Source organism: Pleurodeles waltl, chromosome 4_1 (genome assembly GCF_031143425.1).
Source record: "Pleurodeles waltl isolate 20211129_DDA chromosome 4_1, aPleWal1.hap1.20221129, whole genome shotgun sequence".
Taxonomy (NCBI): Eukaryota; Metazoa; Chordata; class Amphibia; order Caudata; family Salamandridae; genus Pleurodeles; species Pleurodeles waltl.
Window position 1 is genome coordinate 656,286,280 of NC_090442.1, and position 16,403 is coordinate 656,302,682.

The following is a 16,403-nucleotide window of genomic DNA, read 5'->3' on the forward strand; positions in this document are numbered from 1 at the left end:
ATATTTCATTAAGGATGAGCAGAATGACCACTTCAAAACAACCAAAGGAATTAGAATATTTTCCCCAATTTGCACTTTTTGGGTCTGTTAAATTGATGAAAACATCCTGTGATCATCCTGCAATGTTGCTCTAGTTTCCAAGCTCCTGCAGCGTCTGATCCTTCTGATTCCTACATGGTCATTATGGACATTGTGCTGGCAATGTTAGTGGGTGCAGGCCCTTCTTTCTTCTTTCCTTCAAACTGGTTTTATGTGACATGCCGTTTGATGAGCTTTATGGTGCTTTTAAACCTGGAAATCTATCCAGCAGTGAGAAAGTATGTTGCATCAGACCACAAAATGCACAACACACAACATTCTGCTTTGGGAATAGGGCCGAATTCCTTTGGGGTTCTTCCTGTGTGTTTTTTTTTTTTTTCTTCTTCTTTTTTTTACCCCCAGTGTGCTCTTTTATTCATGTATAAATTTGTCTAATGGTTATCTGCTGGGCTAGCTGTCATGGTAAAAATGCAATGTCAGATCCTCACCTCGTTCAGGAGGTTCACCTCATATGAGGAGTAGAGTGTTGCAGTGGCATGGCGCCAGGTGTGACTTCTGGTTGGTGAGGGAGAAGTGCAGTATCTTTAGTTACAGGATCCATGTTGAACTTCAGCTGTGAATGTCCTAAACTCAGATAGCTCTATGGGACTGTGACAGAATAGAACAATGACTGCAGTTCTTTGCAGTGTTAAAATGGGGAGGGGATGGGGTCTTGAAAGATCTGAGTCTTTGTTTCTGGGGCTGGTGGAGCATCAACACCATAAACCCAGGCCACAGCAGGTTTCCCTTGCCTGGCACTGTGCATGGTGCATTTATCCATTCACACAATCAAGATCCTATGTTAATAAACCTACCGAATTATGTAAACTGCCCCATCTTTATATGTAAATTAATTCCCCATGAAATCACAACATAAACGTCATAATACAGCTTTCTACTCAACATCAAAAAACCAACCAACGTTTTGTATACAGAGACACAAATAAAGTGTTTCACAATACCCATCTGATAAACCTGTATACCAAAGTACTCCAAGACATTAACATACAAAAGTACTATCCTGTGCCAAACTGATTTACAATAATTTAGAGGGATTGTGGAGTTGGAATTATAAACTACAAGACAAGATTGGCCATTATGTGATATTAAAACAATATAAAAAGAAATTAAAGCAAGCTCGTAGCAATCATTCTGCCAACTAAACTGAGGACACAACGTGTTTTCTATATGCAACACTCCACATCGGTCGACCTTTATTTTCCCTCTCAATCTCTGTGATACGTTTTCTCTTTTCTTTCCTGATAAAATGGAAAATCTCTCTTGTATTCACTCAATTTGATGAAAAGATCAACTAATTAGCAACTTTAACTCATTTTCTTCTGCTCTCCATCAAAGCTACAGAAACAACCAACCAAACCAGATTCACCCTTAGATCTTTGCCCTCCACATATTCTCCACTTAGTAGCTAAAGAAGTGAGTCCTGTCCTGGCGGATATTTGTCACACTTTCCTTCTGCCATTATCCCTAGAATTTGGAACCAAGCGCTATTAATACAACGTTTAAAAAAAAACTTCCCCGATACTCTTATGATTCGCAGTTTAAGGCCCATATCCCTACTGCCACTGCATGTAAAATGTTAGAAAGAGAGATCTGTAGACAATGTTCCCACTATTTTGCAGCTAACAACATACTGGGCTCTTCCCATTTAGGATTCAGAGTGTTAAACAGAACAGAGACTGCTTTGATAGCTGCCTCAGAGTCCTTGCGTAAAATTTTAGACTTATGCATGAGCGTAGCTTTTGATTTTTATTGGACCTGAGCACTGCATTCAGCATGCTGTCCCACTCCATCCTAGCCATGCCCAGTACTCAGCGGAAAGTACTTGGGTGTGGCACTTCTTTTTTTGATTTCTAGAACTCAATCTTTTTATTTCTCTGCCTTTGGCTCTTCTTCCAATCCCCTCTTCTAATCCCCTCTTCCATGGTGTCCAGAAGGGATTGTCATGAAGTCGTTTGTTGTTTAATTGATAATCAGCTTACTATTTTTTTTCTCTTGAGGGGACATAAGTGGTAGCTGAATTTTAGTAGCTGTATGTCCGATGTTGCTCAGTTTATGTCAGCCAATTCTTTAAAACTGAATGGAGATAAAACAGGTGTTGATTTCGGTGGACCTGATTTTGCTTGGTCCTCTTTTTTCAATGTTCTCCTTAATTAAGACTTATCCCCTCCACCCTCCCACACATCCCAAATTCACCTTTCTCACCCACCCCTGTAGACTCGGCTAGAACACTGGGGGTGATTTTAGAAAGCAAGCTGGCCTTTCAGACTCAAGGCAATAAAGTCAGCTTCAGCGGCTTTTCTTATCTGCAATCACTCTGCATACAGTTCTTCATTTGTTACCACTTGCCCAACGCCAAAGAGTAATTCAGGCAGTGATCTTGTCTTGATTTAATTGCTGCAATTCTCTGCATGTTGGACTTCCTATAGCATTAAGGAACAAACTGCAGCTTAGTGCTGCCAGGTTGCTTTTAAACAGTCTGTGGCATAGGCCTATCATTAAACCGGTTTGCGATCTTGATGTACATCTCTCACATAACCTTAGCAAACAGTGGCACATTTGACAAAACTCCGATCACTCCTTACTTCCCTTCACAAATGCTTCATTCCCCCTCCACTTAATTTGTAGTTGGCCCGCATCGGAGATAGTTTTTTTTTTTTTACCTCTCTGCCAAATGTTGGATTGCTCTCTTTCCTAACCTCAGATAGAAACCCAGATATTTAGTCATCGGGCAGAAAATCAAAAGTTGGCTATTCAGTCACTGTCATTGTTAAGTATTAATCCTAGTGAGTGCAAGGACGCCCTTTGAATGAATAGCGTATTTATAAAGGGAGATAAATACTTGTCAATTAGAATTTAGCAACTAAAACATTGATTAAACAGTTATGGACATATACAAACAAAGCCACAGTTCTATACAGAACAACTACAATCAAACTTGTATTCACACTTTATCATTGCCATCTACTATCAGTGTATGTCAGCACAAAACAATCATATGTATCTACACAGCCACCATTTAACAAGGCTCTACAGTGCCACTTATCAAAATTATTCAAGGCATTATACAATCTTTCAGACACAAATCAAAAAGAAAAAAAAAAAAATTGTACAACAAAATGTATTTAGCTCCTGATAAAGTAATCAAAAAGTTAAGGTTGACCTAATCAGTCATGGTTGGTTCATGAGATGAAGGTGTCATCCCAACTTTGGATTTTATTTTAGTTATTGTAATGCTACATATAGCTTATACTTTATTAGTTAACTTTAACAACCATTCATCCTTTTTTATGAAATGAATTTTTTAAATAAAAAAATAATCTGTGTTTTTGTGTAATTTGCCACTTTGTATTATGGTTTATGTATTTGTCCCTTAGAAGTAATTTGTCACGCAGACTGAGAAGTGCAACAGTCAGTTTGACTTGCGATCAAACAAGGCAAAGAATTGTATTTTCCATTTTTTTGTTTACTGCACTTAAAAAACATGGACAGTAATGGCCACAATGCTGGTGGCTCGATTAACAGCCGGCGTCAATATTAAGCATTGTTTCCCGCAAGGCTGGCGGAAAATGCTGTTTCAGCCCGCCGGCCCAGCGAAAAGCTTGTATTAGGGCCGACAGTGTTCTGGCCGCACAGGAGGTCAGATGGTGGGCCGAGTTTGAGGGCCTAGGTGTCATACATTAGGTTGCAGTGTTACAAAGTTAATTTGAATCTATATATTACTGAGATAGTTTCAGTTAGTTTCCAGAATGAAACCAGAAGAGATTCAGACCATTCGTTGCATAATTGGATCTCAAATTCTTTGTGCTTCTACCGTCGGGACTGGTTTAAATGATTGAAATTTCCAGACCTCAAAGAGAAATTCATGTTCAATGGCATGTATGGCTGTAGATACACATGCTCTGCATACTCCTGCCATATAGTGTTTGGTCCAGAGTTGTGCAAGTTGTTTTTCTCAGAAGAAGTCTTTTGTATCACAAGGTCGAGTGACTCCTCCTCTCTGTGATATCGCACACGGGCATCAACTCCATTATTAGATTGTTTTCTCTCCGTCATTGGGGTCAGATATGTGTGCCTCCGCTCTGTGCTTTCAGCCCGTTCGGGAGGCTTCAAAGGCCTTAACGACACTCCCGACCTCATATAGGCTGATCTTCTTCTCCTCTTATTTCTTCTCCATATTCAGTTCTTAGGAATCAAATACTTCCCTCACATGCTGAGGTACGTGTAGCACATATGAGGTGATCAGACTCACATACCCTATGTGTTTGATGAAATACTTCATAGTACATTATTGTTTTTCACACAGGTCTCATCTCTGCCAAGACTATACACCCACGAGTACTCCAGCTCTTCCTCACTGCCACCCTACCAAGTGGCAATCTGTGTTTCTTACAAACATACTCATGTTCCTTTCAGATTGTCCTTAATAGCCCCCGTCTTGAGGGGACCCCTAAAGAGCAAAAGATCGAAACAACACTTCAAAGGAAACAGGACTACTAAGTATAACAAAATAAATATCTCCAATGCCATACAACCTTCATGAATCAACAAAAAGCCCTAGAAGTTAATGGTGTGCGCACCCTTGATTCACAACATTGAAAGTGGAGTTCTATATTCTGTTCTAAAGTTCTTGTGGAGTGCATGACTAAACAAAGGTCTCCCAGGACTAGAACAATCATCATAGTTTACCAGATTGCTACACCAGAGGATAGCCATGTTTTCAGGGTCTTACAAAAGGAAAGGTTGTGGGTCAACCAATGTACTTCAAATAGACGGGATTTCCAGACAGACTATTGAACGGCTTCCCCAGGGAAACCTACAAATCTTGGGAACCTTTAGCAAATGTGCTGAAGAGGATCTAAGAGACCAACCAGGAATATATGGGGTGGTTAAACATCTTGGCAACAGGGGGCCTTTCTTATGAAGTGATCTGTGCAAGATGCATAAGACTTTTTAAATTGCACTCGCTGCTCCACCGGGAGCCAATGTAAATCTTTCAGATCCTCTTTGGCAGATTGGTGTCTTCAGAGATTCATAAGAAGCCTCTCAGCTGCATTCTGGATGACCTGCAGCTTTTGATCTCCTATTGAGGTGAGATGAGGTATAAGGCATTACCATAGTCCATTTGTGAGATTGTAAGAGCCTGGACGATCAATCTCCTGGCTAAAAGAGAGTGAAGAATTAGGGCTTTTCTTAGCAGGATACCAAAACAATCAGCAGCATGTTTTTTGACTTGGTGATCCATTGTAAGGCTGGATTCCAGCCACATTCTTAGACTCTTTAACACACTTTTTGACCAAGGGAGCCTGTCCAGGCAATTCGACATACGAGTCAGGGACACTGTTGCTGAAATTTTTTACTGAGTAGCATAACCTCTGGCTTGTCTTCATTAAGCTTCAGTCTACAGTTAGCCATCCATAAGCCTACCTTCTGAAGACATGGGACAAGACTGTGATTACATGAACTGGGGTCAGGGAAGATTGACTTCACCTGCTGAGTTTCAACAGCACAACAAACCAATGACAGCCCATATCAATACACAATTTCAGCCATTGAAAAAAGTGGAACTTCGGGAGGACCCCTAAGGTAAAAAGTGGTTTGACCACTGCACGCTTCGATTGTAGGGGGGAACCTGCCTGCTAATAAGGGAAAGATTAAGCAAGTCTGCCAAGACAGGGGTGATGCTGTCAGACCCTTGACAAAGAATATGAAGGGGAGCTGGGTCAAGAGGGAGCCTGATTTTATTGGCCTTAAAAGATCTGTAAGAAGACTCGCAGTGAGATTCAGAAAGGCCGTGAGACTCCCTACTGGGTGCTTTGGATGGGGCTTTCTAGATGGAGGGCATCCAAGATTGGACAGTCAGGGAAGGAGTAATAGATATCAATTACATTCTTTTTGAAGAAGAAATTATTACTATATTCTATAAATGCTTCTGGGGTTGGACCGGCTGATTTAGGCTCTGTGATATGTTTGAGGATCTGGGAGATTTCTTTAGGAGAATTGGAAGAGTGCTCAATTTTTAAGGAAAAATAAGATGATGGAGAAGCTTATATTTCCGCATGATAGAGCCAAATGGCGCTCTTGTACCTGGATTTACTGACTTCGTTGTAGGACTTTCTTCATCTTCTCTCCAGGCGCTTGCCTTCCTTTTCAAGGTCAATAAATGAGCATTGAACCAGGGGGATTTAATACCTCACTGAACGTTTATATGCCACCTTGCCATGTCCAAGGAATTAGTATTCAAAATAACTTGGTCAGATAGGTTCGGTCTCGTTGCCTCCTGGGCAAATGACCAGTCATCGAGATACAGCTGCAAGGAGCGTCTAAAGAGTGCGTGCTCAGTGCTGTTGCCACCTTCAGTAATGCCTCCAACCTATTTTAGTTTGGTTCAGCAATTCCAATCACCCCAACAACAGTTAAAAATTCCACCGTTTCCACAACATAAAAATTATTAAACATTTTGTAACAGAGATTTCACGTGTACTACAAAAAAAAAATTAACCACCCCCACTGCAAAGTCTGGCGACTGTTCACGAGTATGCTATACTGGCTTTGCCAAACTCTCCCACATGACTTTCTCAATTAGTGGATTGAAAATCAATGACGTCCTTCTTTAGAAAACAATTATTTATGGACCACAATTGGTTGATCTCTAAATGCAATCATGTCAACTCCGAGTTAACCCAACATTTTTTAGTAATTTTCTTTCACTCACTCTATTCACACTGTTAAAGTTTCTCACAGCTTTTCCATTTGGAATGCCATAGATCGCTTCATCTAATAATTACACTGATGTGTTTGTACAATACATGAAAAAAGTATGCATTGTGCTCGCTTATGTGCAAAAATGTAATGAGACAAATGAACCAAGATAGAAAATGTGATTGTGATTATTTCGCTACATAATATAGATATGCATTTATTGTGCACATATTATTGTGAAACCAAAAGCAGAAAACGCACACTTTTCGACATGAGAGAAAATGCACCCAGTGCCTTGAAATTAAATGCCACTTGTGAACTTCTGCACCTATTGTGCCATCCAGTACAGTGGCAATTTAAGCATGACTACTTACCTGCCCTGTGTAGCCTGATTACTGCAGTATCAAGGATGTGGAAGATAAAAGATCTGCTTGTCCATGGGACAGGCTACGTCATAAATCTAGTTGTCATGTAAAAAAAAATCCACTTGTCCCTGTGGTGCCAGTTAGTGCGGTGACAAATTATGGCAGCAATTTCACCAAATAAGAGCTCTGATAATAGTGCCTATAATTCTGCCATTGCACATACTATAGTATGCCTTGAATACTAGTAATTTCCTTCTTTTGACACCTTTCCACAGGCTCGAAGTAACAGTGAACAACAGTTCCAGGGATGAAATGCCCTTTTGAGTCTGTGCAAACATACTAACTTGCATCTTTTAGGGATTTTCACCAGCTTCTCTGATCTTTTCCCCATACTGAGAAATTTTGGAAATTTACTCCTGACAAGGGCAGAAGTAAAACTTCCTCGGGTTGGGGGAAAAAATTGGTTGGAGGAAAGTGAACTTGTAAGTACTAAACAGGTACTCACATGATCATATCTATGCATGCATATTTTCTTGTGCTAAAATACGGTTCGCTAATATTTTCTAGGCGTACGATTTCCTGGCCTACTTCTGTAAATTCTTGTGAATTAATGAAGGCCATAAATGTGCACTAGTGTAAGGGCATATACCATTGGTACACTTTTGTGACTTTCTTTAAGAATTAGGTCCCTAATTCGGTCTAACATTAACCAAGAAATGTTGTTCTTATTAAAATTCTCTCTCTCTATCCATCCATCTATTGACTGGCTTCACTGTGATTGACAGATTCTGCCCTTTTACAAGCAGCATATCTGCACACAAAGTAGTTCTATTCAATGTCAGGGGTTACTGAGCAATGGGTGCTTTCTGAGGCCAGAAAATATGTTTTCTTTTTGCCAATGTTTGTTATATTGGTGTGGGGCCAGTAGCTCCGACAACAATAACGTTTTACAGAAACCATGTCAAAACAAGACACGCATTGACAAAATCAAGAGGCTGACCACTAATGTCAGACCTATTGGCTTTGCTACTGCTTGTTTATTTTCGTGTTTCCCATAATCTTGTTTAAAATGATTACACTGATTTTCAGTTGTGAATATTTTAGCATGCATCACCACTTTTTACTAAATGATGCTTCAAAGAAATGTTACCTAAAATTTCACAGTAGTTTAGCAAAATGTATTTCCTAGTTGCATTTTTTCATGAACATTTTATTTTGAATGCAAATAATCCAACTTGCTTTCAAGCTTCTTCAAATATTTGCATCTGATCAGAGAGCATTCTTGGAGTATTATATGTAGCTTCATATTGTTGAACTTTGCAAACATCTGTGCACATATTTGTAATGGAACCACTCTCAGTAGTGCAGTCCAAGTTTACAACATTTCCTTAGAGCGCTCACCCTAATAAAGGCTTTATATCAATGAACCATAAATACAAGCTTGAACAGCATTAACATATGGACACAAATATTAGGTAATCTGCAGACAGTGCCCTTCTCTGATCCATAATGTGGTACTGTAAAGTGGCAGCAAAAGGGTTTGTGCTACATGGGGTTGGGCCTACTTGTTGCAAGGACAGAATAAACATGAAAATGTGTTGTCCTTGACCCTAAACAATATGTTCTGGGTGTTGGACTATAGGAATACCACACCGAGTATAAAAACCTGCAGTATGAGCTTCTCAACCCATTTTTGACTGATTAAATTCTTGCTTTTAAATATTAGTAAGTCACAACTTGTATCCCACAAAGCAGGGTGCATAGTATTTAAAACCAGGACATGTAGAAAATTAATATTACTATGCCCCCTCCGGTTATAACGCACAGGAAAACTATTTTTTCTGTGTTAGAACTAGTTGTCCTTGATAGAAAGCCAGAGTACAAATTACAATACTAATGCTTTATCTCGGGAATGTGACCAACTAGAATAATAATTAAACCACTACTTTTAATAGCTATTAAAATTCAATTCAATTGTAAAGTAAGATTATCATAAATATTAAGGAAAAGTAACTTTTAAAAAGTTACCATTGCTCTGCTTAAAGCAAGTGGAGACCAAGTTGCATTAATTCTTCAGCAATGCCCAGCCTGTACTTGGTCTGAATGAGGTGTGAACAAGGTGTAAAAATCCTTATAGGAGCTACATAATAGGTAGCTTGATTGACAGGTCAACGTGAATGGGCATGGATGGCTCTTCTAAGCTCAATAGTATTTTTAGGGGGAGTTATGGTTGTGTTGTTGGCACAACAGTATCAAATCTAGCAATGCACATCTGTCTGCTCACATACAATTTATTTAGGCTGTGAAAGGGATCAGTCAGGACAACAGAACAATTATTGTGTATATCCGGTGTGGAAATTGAGAGACCCTGCTTTGTTTCACTAGATTTCTGAATCCTGGTTTCATGTGAGTCCAGGGTCTGCTTCAAACTGGATTTCAGTGTTAGATGTTGGAAGACACTAGTAATTTCCCTGTGACATTCCTACATACACTCCAATCCTCAAAGCCGCAGTTTATTGTTGCCAAAGACTTTCGCCATCATGAAAATGCCCTGACATATAGGATTTTGTCATACTTGCACTAAGGAAAACATATACTACTGAAAATTGAGAAGAGTTGCCCCCAGGAACCTTTACCCCATTAGTTAGGGAGTGCTGCCGAGTCACCTCCACCCACTAGCTGGTGTCTACCATAAATGTGCACTGCAAGGTGTCCACCTCAGAGCACTTTATGGACCTACAGAAGAGGACTTTGTCTGCTGCTTGTGATCTGGAAAGAACCCTGATTGACTTCTTGACCTTAATAGAATTGAAAATTCTTGACGTGCAAGCTAGATTTCTTTTTTATTCTATGTCAGGACCGAAGGCTTCGGATTATGCTAGTTCAAAGCTGATCCACAACATCAACAATAGGTTTATGATAAAAAATCTTAAATGTTGAGTCTGATGACCAATCAGCCGCTCTCATAGTGTCCTCTAAACGAGAACCAGCAGAAAACGCCTTAGAGGCCATAGCTCCTCTAACTGAATGTGCCTCAAACATAGAAACATCTGTTCCAGCTTCCTCCAGTAAATACTCTACCTTCTAGATCCAGTGCACGCACATCCATCACCTGCTGATAGGACAGAAGACAAAGTAAATCACTTCGCTAAGAGTTGCTTGCGTGAAAGATCTTCATTACACGACCAAGCTTTCAAAAACCGTAAGACTATATCCACATCCCAAAGAGATGAATATCTGGATTGAGGTGGTTTAATCATCCTGATACCACGCAAAAGTTTACATACTAATGGGTGTTCCCCCACAGGTTTCCCTTCTATATGGGGATGACCCGCTAAGATTGCCGATCTAAAATTGATAATGGTTCTGTAAGCCAAACCCTGTGAGGCTAATTCGGAAAGGAAATTAACAATCCTACTAATAGATGTCCCCAGGAGATCAACACATTGTTCATCACACCAACATACCCATCTTTTCCAAGAAGACTGATATCTCCTGTGCGTGGAAAGTGCCCTAGATTGGGACAAGAAAAAACAGCGCCTCGTCCGAAACTCCAGGCACTTGCCATCTTTTCCAGAAATTCTCCACACCTTAAGCGATCAGGGGATGTGGAGACCCCACTGGGTCCAGCAACAGTCGAGGATCCCACGGGATCACAGTCGGATGTGCACATGACATTGACATCGCGACTGGAAACCACGGTTGCGCTTTCCAAATGTGTGCCACCAAAATCAATTATGCCTTCTGTCTCCTCACCTGAAAGAGTACTCTGAATCATGGCAAAAGGAGGAAACGCATAAAGAATCCTCTTCTCCCATGATTGCAGAAATGTGTCCATTCCCAACGCCAAGGGGTCTGGTCTCCAACTGAAAAAGCAGGTCATATGAGCCTTGAGCCTCGAGGCAAAGAGATCTATCAAACAAGGACCCCACAGAAGATTCAACTTGTGGAAAACATGAGGATTGATTTTCCAATTGCTGCCATCCCTGAAGAAGTGGGAGTTCCAATCCGCAATCAGATTGGCCCAACCCAGAATATATTCTGCAGTCACAGAAATGTGATGTTGCAGGAAAAACTGCCAGAACTCCTTCGCAATTTCCACCAGAACACAAGATCTGGTCCCTCCTAGATGGTTTATATACTGGACAGCTGAAATGTTGTCCAGCCGAAGAAGAATGCAACATTTCACTTGACAAGGAGACAGGGAGCGAATTGCAAATGCCCCCGCTAGTAGTTCTAGACAGTTGATATGGAGGCTCAACTCATCTGGAGACCACCGACCTCCTGTCTGGACTGAACCACAACGAGCCCTCCAGCCCCATCGACTTGCATCCAACTCTATATTCATCTCCGGAATTGTTGCAAAGATGGCTCTACTGTTCCATGCATCCCTATGTGCTAACCACCAATCGATCTCTGCTCTGGCTTCCCCCCGACAGAACAATCTGTTCCGCGTAAGTTAAACCTTTGCAAAGACGTAAGATCTTCAAGTGCTGCAAGGCCCGATAATGAAGCAGCCCTGGAAATATCGCCTGGATGGGAGAGGCCAAACGACCCACTAAGCGCGCTAAAGTCTTCAATATAGTCTGAGAGGCAAGGGCTCTCCTCAACTCTTTCTGATGGACATCCTCTTTGTCGGAGGTAATAACAATCGGGCCTTGACAGAGTCCACCAGAGTGCCTAAGAGTTCTATGATTGTGGAGGGGGGTCATCACTGACTTGTCCGAGTTGATAAGGAACCCTAGATCTTGAAGGAGCTGGACTGGACAAGATAGATGTAATAAGACTGACTCTTCTGGCTGAGCCATGATCAGAATATCGGCCAGATATATGATGAGGCGAACCCCTCTTTCTCTGAGGAACTGTACCACTGGTCTTAAGAGTTTGGTAAAACACCAGGGAGCAGAGGACAAACCGAAAGGTAGAACGGCAAATTCGTACCATTGATCTCTCCAGTGGAATTGGAGATAAAGTCAGTGTGGAGCGAATATAGGGACTGTAAGATATGCGTCTTTGAGATCTAACCGCACTAAGTAGTTTCCCTCTTGAAGAAGATCTCTTAAGAGATGGACACCCTCCATCTTGAAATGCCGGTATACCACCCATGAACTGAAATCTCTTAAATTGAGAACCAAGCGAGACCCGATGCCTTTTTGCTGAAACAAGAGAATAGAACTGACAAACCCTGCAGGGTGGGGACTCGAACGGAGGATAGCTCGTTTCTGCAGAAGCCACGCCACCTCTTTGTCTACGAAAGAACTCTCTGTCTGGGGAAAAAAGAATGGGACTAGGCAGAGACCTCTGCTGAGGGGAGGCGTAAAACTCAATTCTGTATCCCCGAACCATCTGAAGCACCCAAGGGTCTTGTGAAATATGTGATCCTTCAACCTTCCTCCCCAGACAAACCCCCAAGAATGGAATAATTCTCACCTGTAGAAGTTCCTTCGGAGTGTTGAAACCATCTCTGTTGCTGCAGAAACCACGACCTCTACCTCGTCGGGCTCTCGTTGGATAGAACCCCGACCTAGAGTAATAACCTTGGCCCTGCTGATTGCAACTTCCAGAGGTGTGATAGTATCTGCGGCCTGGCTCTTGACCCCTGTAGCGTCCGGCCCTGAGAAAAAGGCCCTGTTAAACATCTTCTTCATTAAAGTTGTGCTTTGTCCAGCTTAGAAAAAGTGGCAACATATTTCCCCAAACCCTTGACGAATTTGTCACCAAAAAGCAAACCATTCGCCAAAGAACCAGCTTCATTAGGAGCTAATTCCGGTAGCTTAGGATCTATGCGCATCAAGAAAGAGCGTCTGCGTTCCGTTGACATAAAATAGTTTGCGTTACCTAAGAGACAGACCGCTCTCTGAGCCCATTCCAATACGGATTGGGGATCAAAAGGAGCATAAGATTTGGCCTGGACAGCCAATTCTAAGATTTTAGTGAGTGGGCCAGATATATCTAATAATTTATCTTGGTAGCCTTTCCAGGCCCGGTCTAAACCTTTCTTTGGGTCTTTAGAAAATCTTTTTATTTAAGTTCCCATGTTTTGGGTCCAAATCAGGAGTATCAGGTACTTTGCCCAGTAACGAAGGGCAGGAACATTCCAGAAGCAAAGTGTTGCGTACTTCATGGTCAAACCCTTTCTGATACGGTCTTGGACATAATGAGCTACCTCCGCACATGGGATCCATTCAGTTGAGCGAGGATGGATTCTGCTTTCTGGATCAAATGATAATGTGCGAGAAATTCGACCACTCTCTTGTTCATTATGAGATTTGCATTTGCTTTTTCCAGACGGTTTAGGTGCATCCTGATCATGGTTAGAACCTGAAGATTGAGAGGCAGATGAAGGAACACTGTCTTTCAGAATGGAAGAGTCCATACCGACCTCAGGAACCTCCAGGCTAGGTAAAGAATAATATTCATGGTCTTTTATCACAGACGCAGCCATGTGCGCCAAGATATCCGCAGATTACGCTGGTCCCTTTGAGGCTCCTTGGGCAAAGCCCACATCAGAAGGCTGGTCTTGTTGAGACCCAGATTCAAGAAGAGAGCGCCCTCTCCATTCACGTTGGCCAAATCTCACAAGAGGCTGAGTAAAGGGTTTCAATGCTTCAATAAGAGCCTGATTCACGGAGTCCTGGACATGATACCCTAGGGCCTCCACTAATATGATGTTCATCAGTTGCCTCAGGAAGATCCTGATAGTACTCATCCTCCTCAGAGTAGTACGCAATGATTAAATGAGGATGTATGAAGAAATTCAAACTGAGGGTAACCCCAGCAAGGAAATTTTCACAAAGTGAAAAAAAAAAAAAATCTAAAAAGATATATATATATATATATATATATATATATATATATATATATATATATATATATATATATATATATATATATAATATGCAAAAAAACAAAAGAGAACTCTGGGAAGTTCCCAATTTTAGGTGGAGAGCTGCTCTAGTAAGGAGCACCCTGCAACCCCAGCGACACTCTAGATTTGCTCACCTCAAATATCTGCTTATCTAGCAAAGTCTTTAAGCATAGGATTAGCACAGTGCTATCCTCGCCAAACAAGCTAGATAGTGACAAAGTCTTTTGCCATTTGTACAACAAAATCTTTAAGCATAGGATTAACATAGTGTCATCCTTGCCGAGCCGTAAAATGACAAAAGCCATTTACCACTCCAGGCACAGTATTACAGCTTTGGACTGGTCAAATACCGTCCAAGCCAACCTGGAATGAGTAAAGCAACCCCTGACACGTGTTTCGCTCTCATTAGAGCTCTTCACAGGGGTATAGCTTTGTCCAGATATATCTCTTAAACAACAGCCTAAAGTGTGGCGGGATCCCCTGCAAATCCCCCTGAGGCAAATTCCCCTGAGACAAAGCCTTAATGCGCTTAATCTCCCCATCGGGCGTTCGAGGGCTCGAGAAAAAAACAGTGGCCTAAATATAAACGTGCGCACTGAGGAGGACGCATCCGCGCTGTAGCCATAGAAAGAGGATTAGTCCCCTTTGGCACGGTTGCGATCTAGGAGTCCTAAGTATTTACCTTGAGCAGCTTCCGCCTCTGAAACATGTCAAAAGACGGTTCAAACCGCCCTCAACAACAGAAGGCCTGTAGCCTAACGCTGGCAAAAAACGATTGCGTTAGAGGCGATCGATCGCACGGCGAAAGGCAATGACTAGCACCGCAGCATGTGTAGAGAGGCTCCACGCTGTTAATGTGACACACTACAGTATTTATTAAGACAAACGTGTTATAAACTCAAGAAATAAACTTATCTGTAGGCTGCAAGCAGCAAAGAAAGAGGAAGGACTGTGTTAACAGGGACAGATATACAGGGGTCAGACCTGTGATTGGTGGATATTATGGACTTTAGAGGTTCATAGGAAAAGTAGTTTTTTGTTATTGGTGTTTTGATTGGCTGCTGTTTGACTTGCAGTAAAGAGAGAACCATAATCCGAAGCTTTCGGTCCTGACATAGAATTTCTTTTGAAGGTGGCATGTGTATTTCTCTGTCTCTGTCGTTAGTGGATTTTTTGCTCTCAGCTGAAATAGAGCCAAATACTTTGCTGGAAATTAAAACTGCATCTTATCCTCGGTTGTGTCTCTTCTCTGTCTGGAAATGCACGCTGACTTAGGTTTTTGTGTTTTCTGTGCCCTAGGTTTATTTTTGCAACAGTGCACTAAAACTATGCCAAGTTCTTAATTGTAAGATACAACTTCACACCCCATTCATTACTTTGTTTCTTAGGTAACATTTGGTTAGATGACATAAGGTTGGTTCTACCAGAGCGGGCCACGCAATCTCCATTTGAATGTGCTTTCAATGTTGCATACCTAAATAAGTTGGTGAATTAATTTGTAGAGTTAAATGTTCCACCCTGCATGGTTGGTTTGGTGTTTGCAGACCTTTGACCTTTCAGACATTTTACAAAATATACAGTTTGACATGCACCCTAGAACCTTACATTTTGCCTTGTAAAACATATATATCCAAAATGTGTGAAAGTATTTCCTCCAAAAAAGGGACGCAATGACTGAAAAAAGCAACGCCATAAATATTTGATCAGCAGCTTTGGCATTACAAGAGTAAAAATAAATCCTATGTGAAAGACGTTGAATTAGGAAGTAAAAAAGTATTTTGAGACTTAGAAACATTTTCAACTGTGCTGCTTCAAATGTGACTATCTAATTTCTTATACATTATTTTCCACAAGTATGGCACAAGTTGTGCCAAGGGTGCCAAAGTTATTGTGAATAGAAAAATTATATTTCCTTAGGAGTGGGGAGTCACTCTTAAATACAGATGTACATAATTATTCACTGCAAAAAAGCAAAGGTTAAAGTGACGTCATATCTATCAGTGGTAATATGATCTTAGCTTATGGAGAAAAAAAAAACCTAGGAATTCACTGTAAAAAAGATAGTGACGTTATAGTTAGGTGTTTAATTAAGACAAAAACGAATGTTTGAAAAACAGAAAAAACACTGAAATTCACAATTATAGTTTACTGACCTAAGAATAACTTGTGTCCCTCCCTTACACGACTTAAAACGTCCAACCTTTATTTTATTTTTTGCAATACTCCTGCTGTTCCAATGTTCATGCTTCACTCACCAATGGTACAGTAGCATAGGGGGTGATGCCTGAGTGTCAGTCCCCTACAGTGTACAGCAGTACCTAATGGAGATCATATTAAGTCCTAAGGGACAGCCATGGTGCTTGTACCACAGA

At 41.1% G+C, this 16,403-nt stretch overlaps 1 protein-coding gene across 4 annotated transcripts in view; it reads left to right on the forward strand.

Annotated features, from left to right (window-relative positions):
• CEP83 (centrosomal protein 83) overlaps window positions 1-16,403 on the forward strand; it is a 188,837-nt gene that overhangs the window by 105,365 nt on the left and 67,069 nt on the right. The window lies entirely within an intron of this gene.